Here is a 12,323-nt window from a genome sequence, read left to right on the forward strand (position 1 = left end):
ACGCGGTGCTAATTCTCCTCGCTAGTTTTAATTGTTAGCTTTACTGAAGCCCACCCCGGTGTTGCTCGCCCACTTGGGGAAAATGTCTATTTCAAAGTATTGTTTCAGACCTTAGACCGTTGTTGCAAACTTTGTCCTCAATCAATTTTGTGTTTGAGATATTATTTAATTCCCCTTTTTTGGCTAGTTTTTTTGCACTAGGGCGTTGCGACTGGAACAGAAATGGGGCCTTCCCCAAGCTTGTGCCACAAAGTTGGAACAAGAGATTCATCACGTCTAGGTGGAAAATGTTAACACGTACACCAAACCCTGATTAATTATTGGTTGTCGGGCCCATCAAAATGTTGCCCCCCCCCCCCCCCAAAGCCTTTGAATTCTCACACATCTTGTCAAATGCAAATCGATGAATGCGAATGTTTCCACTGTTGCTTCATTTCCTTTTCATGACCGCATGTGCTTGCTCATAGTTGCTGCCAACGGAAATTTAAGACTTTGTTTATCCACTTGGTGTACTTGGCTACCGTGATGGCGTCTCTGTCTGACCACGTTACCGCAATATGTGTGAATTTGAGTCAAACGTTGTTGGGATCTTAACAATACTGCGGTCATCTTGAGTGAGTCGTTGCAGCAGAAATTTCGACTTAGCGCAGTCAAGTGACGTCACGCTACTTTGAAATGACCTTCTCCTCGCACCTCTGGACTGATGTTTTAATGATGCATGAAAATGTGCAGATTAGCTGTGTTAGTTTTATCGCTGTCCCTCCCCACCCCCGCCGTCACTCTTGGAATTGGTCATAGGTTGCTCCTATGACATATTTATGAGACCGGAGCTGTCTATTCAAAGAGAACCTTTATGCGCCGCACATGAGAACAGGTCGAAAAGTGTCAATTTCCAGGGATTCATATTTCATGTCCCAATTCCGAACTCTACGATTGAGCTGAAAATCAGATTTAGAAATAAACTCTTATCAAGAACTATAAATAGCAAATGTAATCACTAGTCAATCACATCACTGGCGGTTGTGTTATTACTTGAGCTAATGCTAAACGCTATCTTGGTTGACAGTTCAACAGTGCAAACAAGTCAAAGCACTCACCATTATCCAACCTAATGGAAGCCGGCTGTGCTGTTCACCTCGCACATTGAAAAAAACACTGCAAGAAATGCTCAGCTTGTGTTGGGTCTGTCCGGTGGCGGTGACCGCAAGCTAGTAGGACTACATTTCCCATGATTCTTGGGCACGGACACACAATTTAACAGAGGTAGCAGATCCAGGGCTAGAAGGTAAAAACCCTGCCACAGTTTGGCTTTAGCCTCAGGTGCTAGTTAGTTAGCTCCCATGGTGCTCATTTACCTACTAGCCCCTGGTGCTAGCTAGCTAGGCCAAGGCCAAGGGCCAAAGGCCAAGGGCTTAAGTGAAACTGTGGCAGTTTTTTTAAGCTTTCTTTTTGGACCTAGATTTGCCACCTCTGCGCACAAAGTAGTTCTAGTTCTGGTATAAACAAAAACACAGCTGCTCGTGTTTAGATGCAGATGAGCTTGAGAACGCAAATGTCAAATGTGTAAGTAAAAGCAAATCGGATGGAGTTTAACAGTTTAGCTTTTTAATTGGTTTACCGTATGTATCACACATTGGCTTACTGTTGCTGATGGACTTGAAGAAAAAAATGGGACGCTGGGATGGGACCTGCAAAAAGTACGACATAAAACTCAAAATCTGGATTGTCTCCGCTAAACCGGGATGTCTGGTCAATCTAATTTTGTGTCAGTTGACTTATTGGCTGTGACAAGGAAATCAGCATCTTTATACCTGACTTCCAAAGGACCGTGAAATTATTTGAACTCATAAATTGGAAATCAAACAGCGCGTGCCCTCCAGCAACATCAACAAAGAATAATTAGCTTTGCAATATTGAAATGAAATGTTCGGCATTCGTTTGGACAGAGTTTGGACCCCAGAAGCAGCGGGAAAACTGTTTAGTATGCGCCGGCCAAACCTTTTAACTTCTTCTTATTACCGCTGATGCCGAGTGACCCTGTCAGTGAGCGATGCCGCCACCGACTATTGGCACGGGCTTGAATGGATGTGAAGTTAAATGATGCTCACTCTGCAGTGTTTGTCAGCATTAACGCCACTGCTTCTCCACAGAGACTAATGCGGCACAACGGGACCGCGTTGACAGCCTACAGGGATTTGTGGCTTTTCAAGCATGTGGCGTCGTGACACCCCAACAATGGGCCCGCGTGTTGCAGTCGATAAATGGCACCGTGGTGACCATGGGAGAAGAAAGCTAGGACTACATAGAACAGATCATACTTTGACATTTTGGAAAATGCGTTAAATTCTCATACGAACGCTTCTGTGCCTCGCCAACGAATCACTCTCGGTCCGTCGTCGGGCCACACAGGCGGTTATTTAATTAAATAATCTTCGTAACGATTAACCGTCTGTGAAATGAACAAGTAGGAGGGTGAAGAGTGGAAGGCGAAGGTGCCATTCGCACGCGTCTGTTCTCTTTGACGACTTGAGATTCGATGCGGGAAAACACCGCCGCCCGTCTTGAGCGAGCATTTCGCGTTTAGCAGTCATTTGTCAGGAAGTCGTAGCTGGCAGGCGGTGAATATACAACAAAAGTCGGTCGCAAGTATACTTGACGTTCCGGCTGAACGGCGGCGAGCGCGTTGGCCGCTTGGCGAGGCGCGGGGCTTGGAAGTCGGCTTCGCAACGCCGTTTCAACTTGGCCTCTGCGGAAGCGAGATAGCGCCGGTGAAAAGCAAAAGAGCAGCACTGGAGGGCAGGGTAAGACACAAGAGAGGGAAAGATACGAGGTTGTGGAGCAACGTGTTAACCGGAGCCAACGGAGAGAACAAAAGCGGAGTTCGAGTGGGCGTGCGGGAATGATAATGAAAATCATTTGCACACGAAATCGTTACTGAAAATGATAATGAAGTAAAAATGGGTGATTATAGGGAAAAATACATGAATACATTTTTAACGATATTGAAATCACAATTAATACAATGATTATTTATAGATTTCAAAACACATTCCTGCACCTTGAAAATGTTCCCTGTTATTTTTGTCAAGTTCAAAATATAAACGTGGAATTCCATCCTCTTGCATTTTCATTCTGCTGCAGCCACACCTTTGCATCTCTTATTTATTTATTATGTTATTTTATCATTCTATTTTTATTTTCACAAGTCTTGGGACTTACTGGGCTAACCTGGGACGTCAGGTGTTGTATTTCATGCAATATCATGTGGAAATGTGTCTTGAAAACTAAATATAACTTGAGAAAACAAACGGAAAGTAAAATATGAATATGAGATTGACGTTGCATCACAGATGAGATTTAAGAGCTGTAGACAGAATTCAATGTGATGTGAAGCTAAAGGACTATAACGAAGGGGTCAAGGAGACAACCTGTGACTTGGCACAAATAGGAAAAGCTGAAAAGGTCATTTTGCCGTGTTCATTCCAAGAGAAAATCTCAACTATTTCAGCCGTCATCATTCTTCATTAGGCCCCTCCCATCGTCTCCCTTTCTTCTCCATTCAAGCCATTCAAATGATTAATTGAATCTATTTTGGTTTTACATCGGCGATGACACGGTACACCCGCTTATCAGTTTCCCGTCATTAGGTGGCCAAGCTTAACAATGGCACAGACGTCACTTTAGCGGGGTAATGTATGGCACGTTGTATTTTTAAATTGAGTCGTCCATATTTCTTCAATTTCCATCGCAGTGATTGACCTCAAATTCCGCCAACATTGTAGATCAATAGAATACTGTTCAAGTGTCTAAAACTTCCGCAAAAGATACGTGTTCTTATTTTTAGGTTATAGTCAAATGTATCCATAGCAATTATGCTACGTGATTACATGCTAACCAACTGACTATCATAGTTCCACTTTTCCATCTAAATGAATGGCGGGTACTGCATGCCTAGGTGGCGCTATTGAGTGATTTTTTTGGGGGTCCATTTTTCCATTGGATATCATTCATTCCACTTTTCCATATGAATTTCAACCTGCTTAAAAAATTCACTATATACTAACTAACTATTACTAAACAGGCCCCAATTTCACACGGAGTACATTTGTAACCAAATTTGCTGTACAAGGTAGTTTTTAATGTCCTACTGTATATGGTATGCGCATATTTTTTAAACACTGTGCTTAACCTTTTTAAAGCCTTATTGTACATCGTATGAAAAAAATATTTTAAGAACTTGATAAATAAACCATTATGGTGTTTTATCCCTTTCGCGCCAAGCATTTGTCCAGTGTTAGCTAATTATTTTTGTTATCTTCGGCAGTGGTGGGAAGATGGACGTGTGTGTGTGTGTGTGTGTGTGTGTATGCACTCTGCAAAAAGATAAGCGCTCATTTGGCGAAAGAAGCAGGCAGGGGCCATTTTTAATCATAAATGGCACAGGCCTCTCTCCTCATCAGTGTGTTTTGTCTCAACATCTACATTTCAACATCCATTTTATTCAAACTCATGAAGAAAGTGAGGCCAAATTCCCATTTTGACAATTGTGATGCAAACATATGCTAACCACTCCTCCAATGTGCCGCTAAAAATGATCCTCATCAAAATTCTACACAATATTCCAAACTGACATGATTTAAAAAAAAATATATATATATATACGTGAATTGTGGAAAACACTACTTCACTTTTATATTTTGATGCAGGATCGTGAGTGATCGGCGGCAACAATGAATACACAGAGACTGATACACTGTGCTAGAATAATTGTGCCCTTTATTCCCCGCAAACAGCAATCAACACACTTCAACGCTAAGCAGCATAATATAATCATCATCAGCGCTTACCTTGACACTAGACCGGAGAGCTGACGTTCCAGGTAGAACGAGCTGCTTAACGGCTGGGCGAACTTACGCTTCCCTCAGCTGACTCTACCCAAACCGTGTGCCGCTCCGTCTTTTATTCGTTAACAAAAAGGGGTGAGCGTGGGAAACCGGGGTGGCCAAGCCCTCTCCCAGGCACCCTCGAAAACATGTTTCCAAAGCAGGGAGGACTATAGTCTAAACAAGGCATTCAACTTAAGAGTTCCCAGGTTGATTCCGCCCTTGTGCCCAGATTGTTGGGCACCTGGACTCGTACAACAGTTCAGGACAACAACATATCCTTATATAAGAGGTTACATGAGGACATATCAAACCATGGTTATTTTCCATTCAATACGCATTTAATTTCAAAATACTAATGTCTAATACAAATTTTTAAATATATTGGTGCCTTGAGATATGAATTTATCCATTCTTTGATTTCAAATCAATCAATAAAATTTCTGCTTAATGTGACAATGATCTTATTTTTACCCCCCTTTTTTTGCCATCTCTTTCCACTCCCATCCAGCAGCAAGCCCGTCCTGCATCGGCAACGTTTGCGATAGTGGCGTGAACTCCCACTCACCTCTTTTCCGCGCAGCGAAAACTCACACAATCCTCTGCAGCTCCCGTGGATCGGCAGGAATTGGTAATGACGCGATCCATCTCGGGGCCATTTTCAATTCAGCTGTGGGGAAATGAGATAGGACGGTAATAGAATCTCATTGATCTGCGTTTGCGCTCATGTTTATGGTCCATGAGTGTGGAAGTCATCGCTAATGCTACTTTTTTCCTCTAGAAAACGGGATTTTTTTTTTCCTCATGTAAAACTGCATACGACCATCCAACATTGGAAATGTAGTAACTGACAATGCATTTGGACTCAGGAGGTGGACAGGCTGTTTTCAGGGTCTTCTATTACAGTAAAATCCCTCCATGTAACGCTAGCTAGCTAACATGCATTCATATTTCCTTTAAGATCCCCCAACCCCCAAAACAACACTTCATATTGCCCGTGACCGTGATTGGAGCATCCGCGGCAATACGGCCACGGCGTTACATCCCAAAGTCTCAAGCCAAGTGTGAAATTAAGCGATGTGATGACACGTCGAGATTGGCGACCGCTCCCGCGACGACTCCGCTCTGCTCGTCTACTATGTGGCGTCAACCACTTCACGCATTCATCTTCTATTTCCCCCCCTTCTAGGAAATAATGGAAACTCAGCAAAAATCTAGAATTGTGGCATGAAAAAAGAAGCGCATCTTCCTTAGACTTAGCCCGGTGGGATACATGTAGATTGGAGGACCCTTTGACCCCAGGGTACGGTGTCAAGCACACTGAAATTAATCAACACAAACAGCCACGTGCGGTCAACTGGCTGGCATGTCTGTGGTGTCTATTGATGGACTTAAAGGTTAATGTGGTGTCAATCGAGCAGACTGAAGCCTCTTACTTAACTCCGAACGCACTTGTGGTGGCTCAATAAATTCCCGCAGGCACATCGCCATACCATCCTTTTTCGGATCCGCCTCCCAGAAGGAACGCAATTTGAATTTGTAATTACGTTAAGATCCGTTTACTTTGATTGCATTTTTACTATTACTAGAAATTTGAACGTGCTAGAGGTTATAACACTTTTCCTCTTTTGTACAGGCAATGTTTGTTTTTTTTTTCCTATGAGGGAAAAAAAAAACTGTTGGCGGAATCAGTGAGCCTTGCAATTTAATTTGATGAGCCCGCAAACAGCAAACGGCAAACAATGGCTCATTATGAAGCGGGGAGCCCTGATGGAAGCCAGTGGGCTGTGAAGCTTCGCGCATTCCGCAGCCCTAGTTTGACATCAGGGGAGGATCCTGCTTCCATCAATCCTTTTTTGTTTGGCATGGACTTCCGTGTTTGGCTTTTATGAGCAGCTAATGTCACATTCTGCCATTTTTGCAATACAAACACCAGCAGAATATTATATCCTGTTCTGCAGGAGTGGAAAGTCTTCCCAAACATCGTCAACGGGAATCTGGATCTAGCTGATCTAGCGTCTAAGAGAACATACTTTTTTTTTTTTTTTTAAATTTCATGAGCAACCAAAGCCAAACCAAAGTACACATTTTCCATTGCTTTACAGTCCAAATATTGTCAATTTGATGGAAAACTTTGCTCCAAAATGGTTCATTTTGTCTAAAAGAACCATTTTCCGTTGCTCCAGACTAGACTCAGGCGATTGTCCACAAAATGGAAACATTGGGTCATTTAGTGGAGTCCTTCTGCAACTCAACTAAAAAACTGACCTTGTCGGACCAATGATTTTCTGTGGCTTCAAATTTTAAAGTTTGAATATGCCTTGACCACAGTTTGGCTTTAGCAGAAGCATCAGAAGCACCTGTGGCTAAAGTCATACTCTCTGGAACAGTGGAAAAAGCTAGACCAACCTAAAACCAGTTCTTTAGTCCGACAAGCTTAATTTTCCGTTGTTCCAGAGGGCCTAATCTTCAAATCAGTGAAGCTGACGCTGTACTTCTTATTTGATACTTTTCCCGGGAGAGCCAGATAAGGAATTGCATTTCAAAGATTCCTCCACGATCAGAAAGGACGACGAATGGGAGAGCGGGGGATAGGAAAGAGACATAAATACATGAAATTCACACATGTGACCATTGAGTCTTTGACCAAAGGTTACTGGAAAAAAAAAAATGCTGAATGCAACAATGCTAAATGCAATAATATTAATGATGCCGAACACAACCATGCTAACTGTGACCATGCCAAAATGTAAAAAAAATTGTCTTCAGTCTTCACCATCATAAGGATGTCAAAACATGATGGAGATTTTTCGGTAGGGCTCTCACTATGATTTTTGTTTTTATTTATTGTTTGGTAATCCACTAAGGTTATAAAGTGAGTTGAATTGTCTCGATAAACACTAACTATTATTTTCTGTGCGTTGGCATCATTAAACGCCAACAAAATTAGCCTATGCTAAATGGTTAGCAATCAAGATTAGCTTTAGCGCACTAGCGATTGCCATTTAAGGTAGATAAACACAAGCAAATGGTGGTTGTGTTTGCTGCATTCGAGGATGGTCAGAAGTCAGACTTTTCCGAGTTCAAACCAGGAAGTGTGTAAACTCGGAAATCCCAATTGCAAAGTCGGAAATATAAAAGGACCCCGACTTTACCGACGGACTACAATGTGACGTCACACTTCAATGGCGACCCCTTTGTGAAACACAGATCGTGAAATCCAATTTACTCAAGTATAAAACTAACTTTCTTTATCCATAAATATTTGACATACCTTCACGTAACGCAACGTACGTGACAGTATGCCTCTATCTCCCTGCATGAAATAATACGGTGAATTACTGAATTGTATGGATTGGGATGTTTATGAAATAAGATAAAAATAAATGAAGCAAAATTGCGAAACGGCAAGTTTGCTGGAGGTCATAATGAGTTTTGAGGACCAAAATAAAAAAACAATTGATCACTATCCGCCATTTTGGTTGTTTACTTTCGCCTCGAACGCTTTCAGGTCTGAACTGGGAAAACCCAACTCAGATAAATCCGACTTCCGACCATCCTCAAATGCAGCATTAGCTCACACCACGGATCTGTCACTGGACAGCCAATAGGCCAAGACTTTTGAAGCCACAAGGCTGCCATATTACCACTCCCAAGAAATGTTTCTCAGCATACGATCCTACATTTACAGTATCGAAATTGGAGAACATTTGAGACAAATCTAATATTGGCGTCTAAGGAACTGCGCGATAAAAGAGAAAAGGGGGCCTTTAAAGCAGCACATACCGTTCACTTGTTAAAAAAATAGCGGCCACCCTGCCTTGACGGTCCATTCATAAGCCAGTGCCTGTTAGCTACAATCAGCTCAATAACTTCCTGTCCATTACCTGCAAAAATGGTCTGTGTAGAAACATGGCTTGGAGGCAGACATTTTTAGTCAACCTATATTTAATGTTGACTTAACCGACGTGGTTGACTTTTTTTCCCCCCCAACCCTACTTTTCAGATGTCATGCACAACGGCGTTTTAAGGGTTAAATAGTAGCATGTCGCCGTAACAGCTGCTGGTGAAACGACGCTAATTGCCGATTGATTGGACGCCGGCACGTCTTCATCTGCAATGCGGAGGCGCATCTGCCCGCGCTCGCCTCCTGCTTTTCTGATTAGTCACATTGTCGGCGGCTGTTTACTTAAACGGCAGCTTAAGGAAGCTCCAAATTGGGCCCCTCTCAGAAAAGAGTGTCAAATTAGACGTTGTTAGCTAAGCCCCTCAAGGCACACGTGTCACAAAAGAGGAGGATCGGGCGTGAGCGAGGAGAAGAAGATGAGGCTGCCTGTGCACGCGGGCCCATTTGCAATCTGGCCTTTTCTATGTATGACCAAAGAACTGGTTTCCATTGATCCGGAATTTAAAGATTGTCAAGTGGGTGGGAAACCATGCTTACTTAAAATATGAACACTGATATCCTTCTAAAATGGCGTAAATGGGCTTGGCCTGACCAAAGAACGGGTTTTCTTTTTTTTTTTTTTTCTAGGAGAGCTCAGTATTGTTCATTCGATTTGACATCATCATTGCTCTCCTTTAAAAATAAATAAATAAATAAATAAATAAAATGTTTAAAATAGAAGAAAAAAAGAACGGGTTTTCTGTTGCTCCAGAGTGCAAAGTTTAATTGGATGGAAAAACCTGCTCATTTACAAGATGTAGACTGGCATCCTTCTGGAACAGTGTAAATCCTTACAAAGTGTGGAGAATTTAGTGAGGTTGTTTAAATATGACTCTTTCGTTGTTTATCTTTAATATCATAGGATGACTATTCTCACAAGATTGAAACTTTTTTATACTCACCTAGAACATCTTCGGACTTGTAGGGATTCTACCCTGTCGGATGTTGCTTCACCCAAAACGTGGGAACGCTGCGCACGGATGCAGTCGCTAACCTCGTGTGGGATGAAAGCGAGCACATGGGATCCATTTCCTCTCAACATTAATACCGCTGCTTGAAGGCATGTAGAAAACAAGAAAGAAAAAAACACTTGGATTCTTTCGTGCTGCTTCTACTTGTAAGCATTTTTTTCCCCCCTCGCTTGCCTGAGGCAAAACATGATTATTCCATTTTAATGACATTTTTTTTTAAATCTCCCAGGGCCCCCCCATCTGTCAGAGGGTCAAACTGTGGTCATCCGAACTGAAAGGCAACATTCTAGACTGTCGCACAAATTGAGCAACTGTTTTTAAAGTAGTTACAAAGTGAGTACAGTGAGTACACAACAACTACACTATCACTTTGATGAGGATTCTGTTGCTATGGCGATGCTATTAATTCAAGCAACATTGTATCAGCTCTAAATTTAACTGCAGGCCTAAAGTGAATTGATAGAATCACAGCACAGGCTGCTTTAGTTCTTGAAGTGACATGCTAACTTTTTGTCTGTATTCTCCATTGGTTAATCTAGCTGTAATCTTCCCGGCGTTAAGATGACATGACATCACCTTCATCTGATAATTCGTTGCATTAATCGTCAGTACTTAGCTTTTCTTTCGGTGTATTTTTAGTCGCAATCTCCTCACGGATTAGGCAGGATATCAGGCAAAGGGGTTACATCCTTCCTAAAAGAAGACACACCGGATATCCGAGGCCAAAACAATCTATGAAATCAAGTCCTGTTAAAGAGTGCTAATACATTACGCCGGAGTGCTCGAAGTCACCGCTGGCGCTGTAGCATTTAACGCTGACCTCATCTGTAGAAACGATGACTCAGCAATATGAAAGTGCGGGGCGGTCCTCCTGAAAGGATGACACCATATTGGACATACGCTACCAATCTCATCTTGTAGCCATTAAGTTAATTGGAAAAATACGTCATCCATAGAATGAGATCATATTTGAGATCGAGCACTTTTGAGTTGAATCTGCATTCGTCTTTTTTTTTTTTTTTTTCTCAGTTGGTGGCCATGCCGGAGCCACAGCATGTTGAGACAATAAAGTACACAATAACACATTTTAATGAGCACAACCTGAGGGTGTGCATCAATTCAATTAGGTTACTGTTGTTCTTAATTGTTAATGTACTATAGTGGTCCACGTAACGATGAGGCCGAAGGCTTGCCACTTGCTGCCTTGGCATCAGAGACCTGCTGCTTTCCAAGAGCACAGTACTGGATTCTAGAAGCACAAAAAAATTTGTTAAAGCACAGGATGCCGGTCAAGGATGTTCCAACGCAGCTCAGGTTGCTAAGCTAACCTCGGAATGATTCCACTGTGCAGCTCCTTTACCGACTCCCCCTCCCTGAGACCCTGGCTGTTATCTTCCATCCCTGAGGGGCTACACTAAAACACGTAGGCCACCGGTGGGACTACAGTAGTTAATCTGTGCTAGTTAAATGCTCTTGTATGGCCCTGAGCTGTAGTAGTCAGAGCCGTTGCAGTTTTTTTTTTATTTTTATGCTTTGCTAGCTCCCTGCGAACTGTGCTCAGCCCCGTTTTATTGAATTACATGATGGGAAGGAGAAAGTTATTTCCAGGTAGCGGCCCGTTTAGTATTTGTATACTGCTTTGCTCAGTCGGGCCTGTTTCCTGCCGTAGGACATTGCTCAGCTTTATTCCTCTGCCTTTAAAAATTGCATCTTACAATACATAAAAAGCACTTTCTACAGATATACCATCTACCGTCTACTGTAGAAACCAGCCTACCCACTGACCTACCAATGCAGGCAACCAACCAACCAACCAACCTACCCACCCACAACCTACACATCAATCCTAGAAACTAGTCTAGGACTGACCTACTAGTCTACTACAGAAACCAGCCTATCGCTGAGCTTTTTTAAATTAAATGTATTTTCATTATTACCTACCCACTTGTCTAAATAACCAGCCTACCAAACATGGAATATTACTGACCTAGCTACGCAATACTTCTATTCTAGAATCTAGCCTACAACCTACGTACCCGTCTATCAACCTGCTGATCAAATGGCCCGTCTTCCCTATGCCTACTCAGTGACCCACTCGACCTACCCTGGAAACATTACTGACCTACCTATCTACCCACCTACAACCAATGTACCATTCTACCCTCCAAACAAGGCCACCAGAATAACGTCCTACCCTAGCAGTCAGAAGAACCAGAAACCTGATAGAACATGAAGAGGGTCTTCTGCCCAGATTTAGTCATAACTGTTTTAATTTCCTTATTTCCTTTGTAGGACGTTTATCTGTGGATGTGTCTTTGTGAGTGCTGTTGCGATTTCTGCTAGGTGCCGTCGTGGCTGGGGGGCCCCGCTCTATTTCCACAACAATGGGCCATTGTCTGTGGTTGAAGTCAATGTGTTAGTATGATGTCTTTAAAGTCTTATCTTATGTCCGGTGAACTCCGGGTGGGCTGGGGGTTTTGTGGTACCGCCCTTCAAGATAGTATAAGAATGTTGTAAGTAACT

The sequence above is a fragment of the Vanacampus margaritifer genome, chromosome 15, assembly GCF_051991255.1.
Source record: "Vanacampus margaritifer isolate UIUO_Vmar chromosome 15, RoL_Vmar_1.0, whole genome shotgun sequence".
NCBI classification, from domain to species: Eukaryota; Metazoa; Chordata; class Actinopteri; order Syngnathiformes; family Syngnathidae; genus Vanacampus; species Vanacampus margaritifer.